This window comes from Physeter macrocephalus, chromosome 9 (genome assembly GCF_002837175.3).
Source record: "Physeter macrocephalus isolate SW-GA chromosome 9, ASM283717v5, whole genome shotgun sequence".
Taxonomy (NCBI): domain Eukaryota; kingdom Metazoa; phylum Chordata; class Mammalia; order Artiodactyla; family Physeteridae; genus Physeter; species Physeter macrocephalus.
In genome coordinates, this window is record NC_041222.1 from 35,175,993 (window position 1) to 35,188,448 (window position 12,456).

Consider the following 12,456-nt stretch of genomic DNA (forward strand, 5'->3'; position numbering starts at 1 on the left):
TGAGTCCTGTTTTAATTTATTACCATAAGCCCCTGCCTTTTTGTCTTTCACGTTATTGATCGTTTTGAGGAGTCCAGAGCAGAACGTCCTACCATCTGAATTTGTAAAATTATTTCCTCATGATTATCTTAGGGTTAAACATTTTTGGTAAGAGTGCAGCATGAGGTGATATGAACTTCCCATTATATCATACGAGGAGGCCCATTATGCCAGTTTGTCCCATCATCAATAATGCTTGATAAACTTAATAATTTGATTAAGGTGACATGCGTGAGATTTCTCAATTGTGATTAAGATGATGTGCTCTATATATATGTGTGTATTCCTTTATAATTAATAAGGACTCTATAGGGTGATACTTTGAGACTATACGACTCTCCTGTTCCCCAAGAACCTTTCCCAAATTGTAGCATTCATTCATGATCCTTGCGTGATGCAGTTATTATGTAGGTGGGTGCATAATAGGGGTTTGCTAATTCTGTCTTTCTTTCTACATTTGTTAATTGGTATTCTCTATAAAGGAGTTCTTCACCTCTTATCTCTCCTTTTTGCTTATCACCATAGACCAACAGATTCTGCTTTTCAGCTTTATTGAGGTGTAATTGACAAACAAAATTGTAAGATATATAAAGTGTACAGCACAATGATTTGATACATGTACACACTGTGAGAGGATTCCCCCCACTGAGTTAATTAACACACTTCCACTCTCACTTCACATATTTAACTTTTTAATTTTGGTGAGAACATTTGAGTTCTACTCTCTTAGCAAATTTTGATTATATAATACAGTATTACCAACTATAGTTATCATGTTATACCTTAGATATGCAGACCTTATTCATCTTATTCCTGGAAGTTTGTACCCTTTCTCCAACCTCTCCCTATTTCTCCCAGCCTCCAGCCTCTGAAAAACACTTTTCTACTCTGACTCTTTTTTTTTTAAGCTTTTAGATTCCATATTTAGGTCATACCATGCAGTATTTGTCTTTCTCTGTCTGGCTTATTTCACTTAGCATCATGTCTTCCAGGTTCATCCATGATGTTGCACATGACAGGATTTCCTTCTTTTATAAGGCTGAATAATATTCTATTGTCTATATACACATTTTCTTTATCCATTCATCCACTGCGGGACTTAGGTTGTTTCAATACCTTGGCTATTGTGAATGATGCTGCAATGAACATGGGAGTACGGATATCTCTTCAAGTTAATAATTTCATTTCCTTTGGATAGATACCCAGAAATGAGATTACTGGATCATATAAATGATTATTTTAAAAATTATTGGTTATGATGCTCAAATTATCCCAAATTAGGCCAGTTGGCTCCTTTATTCTCTTTGCTTGTCTCCTTAAGTCTTGGTACACTTCCTTTTTTGTGTGAGACTTTCCAGGCTCACTCAGACCTGAGATTGACCATTTCCCCAAGGAGCCCTAGTTCGTTTTTGTGTGGAAGGTACTTAGAAACCAAGTTCTGGGCTCTAGGAATGCTTATTGCTACTGGAACTCAATTTATACTAATATTCCAAATTCAAATCCATCATCACAAGGTCCCTCACATTCCCTTATTCCATATCTGTATCTCCCTTTTCCCACAGTGAGAAACCTAGTTTTGAAAAACATTTACTCATTTGCTCCATCTTACACATACACAAAAAGTTTCAGAATTATTCTACCAACACAACCAGCAACAACTGAGTCAAATTCAAAATTTCTTTGTAATTATTTTCACCCTTAGAGTATATTTCACTAAGGATTGTCAGCCAGAGTTCCATGTATAAAAACTGCCTGAATTAATTCTTACTTCTGTTTGGTTATATTATCAATTTTATATACGGTCAAATTCTGTTTTTAGTATTAGTGACTTCCTATTTTAAAAAATCCTTTTCAGTTTAATTTGATTTTTAAATAATGTGTAAACCATTTACATAGGTCAAAAGTCAAAACTATATGAGCAAGTATACTCAAGAACTGTTTCCATTGCATATTCATTCTACTCCATCCCCACTTATCACCTATAGGTAACCATTTTCATTAGTTTCTGTTTTATACTTTTTTGTTTCCTTTTTAAAACTAGGAAAATATATTGCCCATTCATTTTTACACAAAATGTAGCAAAATATATTTCTTAACTCCTTTTTGTCCCACTTTATCTGAGAATTAATATATCTAGGAATATTCATATCAACTCACAAATATCTTATTTATTCTATTTTTGTTGTTTTGTTTACTGCTGGCCACAGAATCTTTTTGTAATAACTAAACACTGTTTTAAAAAATGGTTGCAAGGTTAACCGGCCTGACACAACTCTGAGATTAACCGGCCTGACACAACTCTTCACAAGTTACTTATTCTTCCTAAGCCTCTTTTTCTTTTTTCCCTACTGATATTCCAAGGTTCCTTCTTTAATCTTTTTTTTCTCTGTTTAGAGAACTTCTTGAGAACTTCCTTTGGGCATAGGCTTCTGGATCGATAGTTCTTTTCTTTCAGCACCTAAAATATATCGTATAATTTTCTTCTGGCATCCATGTTTTCTGATGGGAAATATGCTGTAATTCTAACTGTTTTTTTCCCCCTGTAAATATGGTGCTCTTCTTCTCTGGCTGCTTTTAAAAAAATGGTTTTTGATCTTTAGTTTTCAGAAGTTTAATTATGACACATCTTGGTATGGATATGTTTGGGTTTATCCTGTTTGGCATTCACTTAAATTCTTGAATCTGTAGGTTGATGTCTCTTGCAAAATTTGTGAAGTTTTCAGCTATTATTTCTTCAGGTACTCTTTCAGCCCTTCCCTCTTTTCCCTCTTCTTTCAGAACTCTGATGACATGATACTAGATCTTTTAATTTTAGTCCCACAGATCTCTGACGTTATGTTCTTTTCCCTTTTTTCCTCCCAGTTTGTTTTCTCTCTGTTCTTCAGGGCAATTTTATTGTTCTGTCTTTTTGTCCACTGATTTTTTTTTTCCCCTCTGTTCCTCCATTCTGCTAGTGAGCCCATCCACTGAGCTTTTTACTTCAGTTATTGTATTTTCATTTCTAAAATTTCCACTTGGGTCTTCTTTATATCTTCTATTTCTTTGCTGAAGCTTTCTATTTTTCATTTGTTTCAAGCAGGTTTGTAATACTTGTTGAAGTATTTTATCACAGCTGCTTTAAAATATGTCAGCTAATCCTATCTCTGTTGTCATCTATTCATTGACTTTTCATACACTTTGAGATCTTCCTAGTTCTGAGTATGACGAATGATTTTTAGTTGAAACATGGACATTTTCATATTATGTTGTAAGGCTCTGGATCTTATTTACAACTTCTGTTTTAGTTAGCTTTCTTTGACACTACTCCATCAGAGTGGAGGGATCACTGTCCCATTACTCATTACTTCTACCAGGTGAAGGTAGAAGTCCAGTTCCACTCAGCCTGAATTGATACCTGAGTTGGCAAGATTTCTTGTTACTGCCACGAGGGGGGTGGAGTTTTGGCTCCCCATGTGGTCTCCACTGCCACCACTGTGGAGGTGGCCTTGTTACTGCTAGGCAGTGGTGAAAGTCCTGACTCTTTACTAGTGTCCTCTGAATCACCCCACTGGGGAGAGAAGGAGGTCCTCATTACCACTAGGTGGGGGTGGACGCCCAGGCTCCCCACCATCTCCAATGACATAGCAAAGGCATGGGGGAGGCCTTGTTACCAGACAGTGGGGATGAAAGTTCTAGCACCTTATTTGGCCTTCTCTGATACCACCATGTGGTGTTGAGATGTCTTGTTATAACTTTACAAGGGTGGAAATCAGGGCTTCCTACTCAGTCTTTGCTGGTGAGTGTAGGGATGGGTCACAGTCTTTTCTGTGGTGCTTGGTTGGAGTAGGTTAGTTATTAACTAAAAGTTTTCATCTTGCTAGATTGTCCATTTCCTGGCCCTTTGGCTAAAAAGAGCAGGTTTTTTTGGGATTTCCTTGGGTCTGTGCCCACTGGTGTTTCAGGTTTACCATCTTCTTCAGCTGTAAATCTGGTTGGTATGAGGTAAAAAGAAAACCCAGGGGATTCATCACTATGTCATTCCTTGGGTCCCAGTATCCCTATCCAGTTTGCCTTCCTCTTTCCATCTTTCAGAATCTTCTTAAGTTTGTTTAATATACAATATCCAGAGTTTTCAATTATACTTAGCAAAAGGAATAGGAAAAGTATGTTTACTCCATATTTCTGGAAGCAGAAGTTCCCTAGTGTTGAATTTTATCAGAAACTTAAAAAAAAAAAATCTCTTGAGATGATCTTTCTTTTTTGACTTTTTGATGTATATTGATTTGACCTGTTGATATATTATTGCTCATTAACAGATGTTCTGGAATAAATACATAGTCCTAGTTTAAAAAAATATATATATAATAGATTATAGGACTATGTGTATGCAAATTAGATAAACTTTTTAAAAAAGAAGTCTTGTATATTTAAAAGAATTATTATTGGTTATGTACAAAATAGCTTATATGAAATAGTATTCTTCAATTCTAAAAAAAAAATCATTGGCATATATTTTAAAGAGGATTGCTTATTATCTAATTTTCAAATACAACAATGCCCATTTTCTCTTTCTTCTCTTTTCCCTATCAGTTTAAAATTAAATTTAAAATTGAATTTAGAAGAATGGTGCCCAGAATATTTTAATACTTGGTTCATTTTTGCCTACAGAAGGTCCTCATTAAGATGGCAACCTGATTCTTTTAGTCGCTTGGGGCAAAAATCTTGGAGTTCTTCTTGATTCCTCTCATTCTCTCTGCCTCATTATCTCTTTAGCTATGTATCCATGTATCTTGTTCTCACTTCCTTTAGGTCTCCTCTGCCCCATCCCAGCCCCTCATATAAAATAACCCCCCCTACATATGCTTTCCCTTTCTTCCTTACTTTGCTTTATTTTTTTTCTCCATACCATTTATCCCTACCTGGCATGTTCTGTTGTATTTGTTTATACAAACTGTAAGCTGTATCAGGGTAGGGAGTTTATTTTGTTTACTGCTTTATCCTAGAGCTCAGAACAATATCTGTTATGTTGTAGGGCCTCAGAAATATTTGTTGGATGAATGGATTAGTAAAAGAATGGAGACTGTAATGCATAAATGATGTTAGTGAAGATAGGCTTGTCTTTGTAATTTTCATTCTAATTTGTTATCTGTATTTCTTCATTTGCTTCATTTTAATGTTATGAAGCCAAAACTTACACTTTAAGACATAAATTAAATTCCCAGGCTTCCCTGGTGGCGCAGTGGTTAAGAGTCCGCCTGCAGATGCAGGGAACACGGGTTCGTGCCCCGGTCCGGGAAGATCTCACATGCCGCGGAGCGGCTGGGCCCGTGAGCCATGGCCGCTGAGCCTGTGCGTCCGGAGCCTGTGCTCCGCAACGCGAGAGGCCACAACAGTGAGAGGCCCGCGTACCACACACAAAAACAAAAAACAAAACAAACAAACAAACAAAAATTAAATTCCCTAATAAGAGAGATAGACTTACATTTATCACAAACCACCAAAATAAAAGTCTGTCTCCGTCTTGATATGATATGTATTATGGACTGTAATTATGGTACATATTATAGACAGTATGCTAATAACGGGCATGGCGAAGAATGCATGGGGAGTTTAATTGCAAGTCATCACTGCACTTGCGTCCACCCTTTCTGCATAGAGCCATTCATCATGAGTGACAGCCAAGAAAAGGAGGAGAAGCAGCAGATTCTTCCACAGATCGCTCTGCCCCCTATTCGCTTCACCCTGTCATTCAGTTTACAGTCCTCTTTGTTGGCTGCAATCATTCCCAGAGGATGTATTTATCACCATGGAAAAAACTCTAATGACATCAGCAGCAGCACTTACAACTCTGTGCTCTGATCCAATAAATAAGGTGTTCTCAGTGTGTGGAAGTGTTGAAGCAGCCCCTAATGTTATCAAGAACCAAGTGGGGTTAGCACACACCGGCCTTCCTTGGGAGCTGGTTAAATGAGCAATCTCAGGCCTGCCCCAGACCTGCATTTTTAACAACATCTCCAGTGATTTGTCTGGACATTGGAGCATGAGAAACACTGATCTGTAGAAGATCTGACTAATGCCTGAAGCCACCAGCTCTTCAGGACATGATTTAAGAAACATAATATCACCAACAGAGTTCAACTAAAGTGAGAATACATAGCTTCTCACTTCTCACCTGGGAGATGTAACAGAAATATTTAGAAGTTGAATTAACGCACTGAATTAACCTATGTGGGTATATGATTCCCAAAGCTATTATATATAACTCTCATTCCCTTTCCTATAATACGGGTATCATCATTCTTGTTTTCAGTACAGTAAACTGATTTTCAGAAAAATGAACTGACTCTCCTAAGGTGACACAGCTAGTAAATGGAGTAAAAATCAGCAGGACCAATTTTTGGACACCTACCCCATCCCAGTCCAGCTCTCTTTAGCCTCATTATAAGATTTTAAAGGTTTTCCTCCTCCCTCGCTCCCTCGCTCCCTCGCTCCCTCCCTCCCTCCCTCCCTTCCTCCCTTCCTTCCTTCCTTCCTTCCTTTCTTTCTTTTCTTTCTCTTTCTTGGTAAAGGATGATATAGAGCTAGTCAAAGCACATATTTTCCCCCTTCTCATAACTGAATCCCACAATCATTTAATGGAGCACAGCTCTGAACAGATCAATTTTGGATGCTTCTTTACAAATCACTTATTTGAATCCATCTGAAAGGCCTCTGCCTCTGGTGAATGTACATCATTTGGTTGATGTTATATAGATATAGACGAAGTGCATATCTGGGATCAGCTAAATGAGTACTCAGCACTGTAGCAATTGGTAAAGGGATCCTTAGTTAAATGGTACCACTTAGCTTTGGCTTATTTCTTAAATATGTATTCATGTTCATAAATGTTTTTGCTGCTACAAAGGAAAAATGTAACATAATTTTGGGAGTAGGAATAAACCCTTCCTTCCTTCCTTCCTTCCTTCCTTTCTTTCTTTTCTTTCTCTTTCTTGGTAAAGGATGATATAGAGCTAGTCAAAGCACATATTTTCCCCCTTCTCATAACTGAATCCCACAATCATTTAATGGAGCACAGCTCTGAACAGATCAATTTTGGATGCTTCTTTACAAATCACTTATTTGAATCCATCTGAAAGGCCTCTGCCTCTGGTGAATGTACATCATTTGGTTGATGTTATATAGATATAGACGAAGTGCATATCTGGGATCAGCTAAATGAGTACTCAGCACTGTAGCAATTGGTAAAGGGATCCTTAGTTAAATGGTACCACTTAGCTTTGGCTTATTTCTTAAATATGTATTCATGTTCATAAATGTTTTTGCTGCTACAAAGGAAAAATGTAACATAATTTTGGGAGTAGGAATAAATAGTGAGGGTTTAGGAAGAATGAGGACATATACAGTAGTTCCCTAAGAAGATTTTTTTAAATGGGACTTCCCTGGAGGTCCAGTGGTTAAAACTCTGCATTTCCAGTGGGTGCAGGTTTGATCCCTGATCAGGGAACTAAGATCCCACATGCCACACGGAGCTGCCAAAAAAAAAAAAAGATTTTTAAAACATACATGAAAAAGTAGAAAGTATTTGCATTTGACTTAATATGTGTTGGCAGGAGGGTAGGAGGGGAGACAGCAGAAGGTTATGCTCATGCACACACATTATTTGATCCTAAAACTTACTTAAACATCTTTCCTTGCAGCATTTTAGGACAGATCCTATATACTTTAGCTGATATCTTTCCAAAATCTGTGGACTGACAATAACAGCACTGAGTGGATGATACTTCTGAAACACAATTATCAGTGATTAAGGTAGAGTATACTGGGCTTCCTTGGTGGCGCAGTGGTTAAGAATCCGCCTGCCAATGCAGGGGACACGGATTCGAGCCCTGGTCCGGGAAGCTCCCACATGCCGCGGATCAACTAAGCCCGTGCGCCACAACTACTGAGCCTGTGCTCTAGAGCTCACAAGCCACAACTACTGAGCCCGCGTGCCACAACTACTGAAGCCACGCACCGAGAGCCTGTGCTCCGCAACCAGAGAAGCCACCGTAATGAGAAGCCTGCACACCACAACGAAGAGTAGCCCCCGCTCACCACAACTAAAGCCTGCGTGCAGCAACAAAGACCCAATGAAGCCAAAAATAAATTAATTAATTAATTAATGAAATAAATCTATTTTTAAAAAAAGAGTATACTTAGATGAGCTCCAGTGTATCATGACGACTTGCGTTTTAACACTCTTCCAGCTCTCTTCTGTAGAGTCTTTGCTAAAAATAATGGAAGAGCTGAAGGTTTTAAAAGCTTTTTACTCCTCCACAAACTTCACATTAAATGGCTGTTGGGAGGGGGGTTCACAAAATATTAAATGTAACAGATTTATAGGTTTTGTTTATTTTAAGTGTCCAAACCAGTTCTGTTTGGGAATCTGAAATCCAATTTTGAGGGAATACCACTTGGGTAGCCTCTGTGCTCCCATCAGCATACCAGAAGGCTTTAAGTTACAAAAATATGGTGCAAGAAATAATCGTTGACATTTTGTAAATGTACTAGTAGGTATCAAGGGCCCAAGCAATGTGTATGGTCTAAACATTGGGTACATCATGTGAATTCTTTATACACTCTGTTTTTCCATCAGCCATATTTCATCAGGAATCATTTAATTAAAAATTGGAGCACTATAGGAGGTTCATAGCTTATTGCCATTGTTTAATATTTGTTTTATGACCAGCCAGGAAGGGGTTGTGGAAACCAGCAATTTTTCTCTTGAGGAATAGTTACAATCAGAACCATCAACCCCAAGCGTACATAAAACAGGATCTAAGTCACATTTATCTCCCACCAGAGAACCAGAAACACAGTGACTATGTCTCCAGAATTAAAAATTAATAGCCATAAAAGGGACTGTAAAAGAGGTGAAAAGGAGGTAGGTTTTGTAACAATACACAAGGAGCACCTAGAGGGCTATTTATTTGCATTTTGGAGCTGGAGAGTTACAAAGATGGTCAATTCAGGTTCACAGTTTTTAAAATGAAAAAGCCTTGTTTGGAAAAACCAACTTGAACTCAGTGAAACTATGTTTTGAAGTGAAAGATTTTAACCCTGAATTTCTAGTTCAACTGACAATGAAATGCAACCAGATAATTATAAAATCTCTTTATTTTGTAATGCTTGAATACAATTTTATTGTAATAATATTACTTTTTGTTCCAATTTATAGGTATTTGTAAAATCAAATATTGACTCTCTCTAAGGGGGGAAATCCCTTTGATCTTAAAAAGAAAGTAATGAAATCATAATATTTTCTAATTCATTTCATAATATGTTAGTACAAAGTCACTTATTTATCCATCTGGAGATACTTTTACTAAGCTACATTTTTAAAGAAAAAAAGCCTGGGAATTAAAAGAAAATTTTAAATTGGAGTATAGTTGATTTACAATGTGGTATTAGTTTGAGGTATACAGCAAAGTGAATCAGTTATATATAAATATATATGTACATAATATATACATTCTTTTTCAGATTCTATTCCCATATAGGTTATTACAAAATATTGAATAGAGTTCCCTGTGCTATACAGTAGGTCCTTATTAGTTATCTATTTTGTATATAGTAGTGGGTATATGCTAATCCCCATCTCCCAATTTTTCACTTCCCCCCATGTTTCCCCTTTGGTATCCATAAGTTTGATTTCAAGATCTGTGAGTCTGTTTTTATTTTGTAAACAAGTTCATATGTATTGGTTTTTAATTAGATTCCACATATAAGTGATATCATATGATGTTTGTCTTTCTCTGTCTGACTTACTTCACTTAGTATGATCATTTCTAGGTCCATCCATGTTACTGCAAATGGCATTATTTCGTTCTTTTTTTTTTTAGCATCTTTATTGGAGTATAATTGCTTTACAATGGTGTGTAAGTTTCTGCTGTATAACAAAGTGAATCAGCTATACATACGCATGTATCCCCATTTCTCCTCCCTCTGTATCTCCCTCCCACCCTCCCTATCCCACCCCTCTAGGTGGTCACAAAGCACTGAGCTGATCTCCCTGTGCTATGCGGCCGCTTCCCACTAGCTATCTATTTTGCGTTTGGTAGTGTATATATGTCCATGCCGCTCTCTCACTTTGTCCCAGCTTACCCTTCCCCCTCCCTGTGTCCTTAAGTCCATTCTCTACATCTGTGTCTTTATTCCTGTCCTGCTTCTGGGTTCTTCAGAACCTTTTTTTTTTTTTAGATTCCATATATATGTGTTAGCATACGGTATTTGTTTTTCTCTTCCTGACTTACTTCACTCTCTATGACAGAGTCTAGGTCCATCCACCTCACTATAAATAACTCAATTTCGTTTCTTTGTTATGGCTGAGTAATGTTCCATGGTACATATGTGTCACATCTTCTTTATGCATTCATCTGTCGATGGACAATTACTTAGGTTGCTTCCGTGTCCTGGCTATTGTAAATAGAGCTGCAATGAACATTGTGTACATGACTCTTTTTGAATTATGGCTTTCTCAGGATATAGACCCAGTAGTGGGATTGCTGGGTCGCATGGTAGTTCTATTTGTAGTTTTTTAAGGGTTGGCAATCTGTATATCTTCTTTAGAGAAATGTCTATTTTTAGGTCTTCTGCCCATTTTTGGATTGGGTTGTTTGTTTTTTAATATTGAGCTACATGAGCTGCTTGTATATTTTGGAGATTAATCCTTTGTCAGTTGTTTCATTTGCAAATATTTTCTCCTATTCTGAGGGTTGTGTTTTTGTCTTGTTTATGGTATCCTTTGCTGTGTAAAAGCTTTTAAGTTTCCTTAGGTCCCATTTGTTTATTTTTGTTTTTATTTCCATTTCTCTAGGAGGTGGGTCAAAAAGGATCTTGCTGTGATTTATGTCATAGAGTATTCTGCCTATGTTTTCCTCTAAGAGTTTGATAGTGTCTGGCCTTACATTTAGGTCTTTAACCCATTTTGAGTTTACTCTTGTGTATTGAATAGAGTTCCCTGTGCTATACAGTAGGTCCTTATTAGTTATCTATTTTGTATATAGTAGTGGGTATATGCTAATCCCCATCTCCCAATTTTTCACTTCCCCCCATGTTTCCCCTTTGGTATCCATAAGTTTGATTTCAAGATCTGTGAGTCTGTTTTTATTTTGTAAACAAGTTCATATGTATTGGTTTTTAATTAGATTCCACATATAAGTGATATCATATGATGTTTGTCTTTCTCTGTCTGACTTACTTCACTTAGTATGATCATTTCTAGGTCCATCCATGTTACTGCAAATGGCATTATTTCGTTCTTTTTTTTTTTAGCATCTTTATTGGAGTATAATTGCTTTACAATGGTGTGTAAGTTTCTGCTGTATAACAAAGTGAATCAGCTATACATACGCATGTATCCCCATTTCTCCTCCCTCTGTATCTCCCTCCCACCCTCCCTATCCCACCCCTCTAGGTGGTCACAAAGCACTGAGCTGATCTCCCTGTGCTATGCGGCCGCTTCCCACTAGCTATCTATTTTGCGTTTGGTAGTGTATATATGTCCATGCCGCTCTCTCACTTTGTCCCAGCTTACCCTTCCCCCTCCCTGTGTCCTTAAGTCCATTCTCTACATCTGTGTCTTTATTCCTGTCCTGCTTCTGGGTTCTTCAGAACCTTTTTTTTTTTTTAGATTCCATCCCTTTTATGGCTGTTAGCATTTGCCTTATGTATTGAGGTGCCCCCATGTTGGGTGCATAAATATTTACAAATGTTATATCTTCTTCTTGGATTGATCCCTTGACCATTATGTAGTGTCCTTCTTTGTTTCTTTTAATAGTCTTTATTTTAAAGTCTATTTTGTCTGGTATGAGAATTTCTATGCCAGCTTTCTTTTGATTTCCATTTTCATGGACTATCTTTTTCCATCCCCTCACTTTCATTCTGTATGTGTCCCTAGGTCTGAAGTGGGTTTCTTGTAGAGAGCATATATACGGGTCTTGTTTTTGTATCCATTCAGCCAGTCTATGACTTTTGGTTGGAGCATTTAATCCATTTACATTTACATTTAAGGTAATTATCGATATGCATGTTCCTATTAGCATTTTCTTAATTGTTTTGGGTTTGTTATTGTAGGTCTTTTCCTTCTCTTGTGTTTCTTGACTAGAGAAGTTCCTTTAGCATTTGTTGTAAAGCTGGTTTGGTGGTGCTGAATTCTCTTAGCTTTTGCTTGTCTGTAAAGCTTTTGATTTCTCCATCGAATCTGAATGGGATCCCTGCTGGGTAGAGTAATCTTGGTTGGAGGTTTTCCCCTTTCATCACTTTAAATATGTCCCTTCTGGCTTGCAGAGTTTCTGCTGAAAGATCAGCTGTTAATCTTATGGGGATTCCCTTGTATGTTATTTGTTGCTTTTCCCTTGCTGCTTTTAATATTTTTTCTTTGTATTTAATTTTTGATAG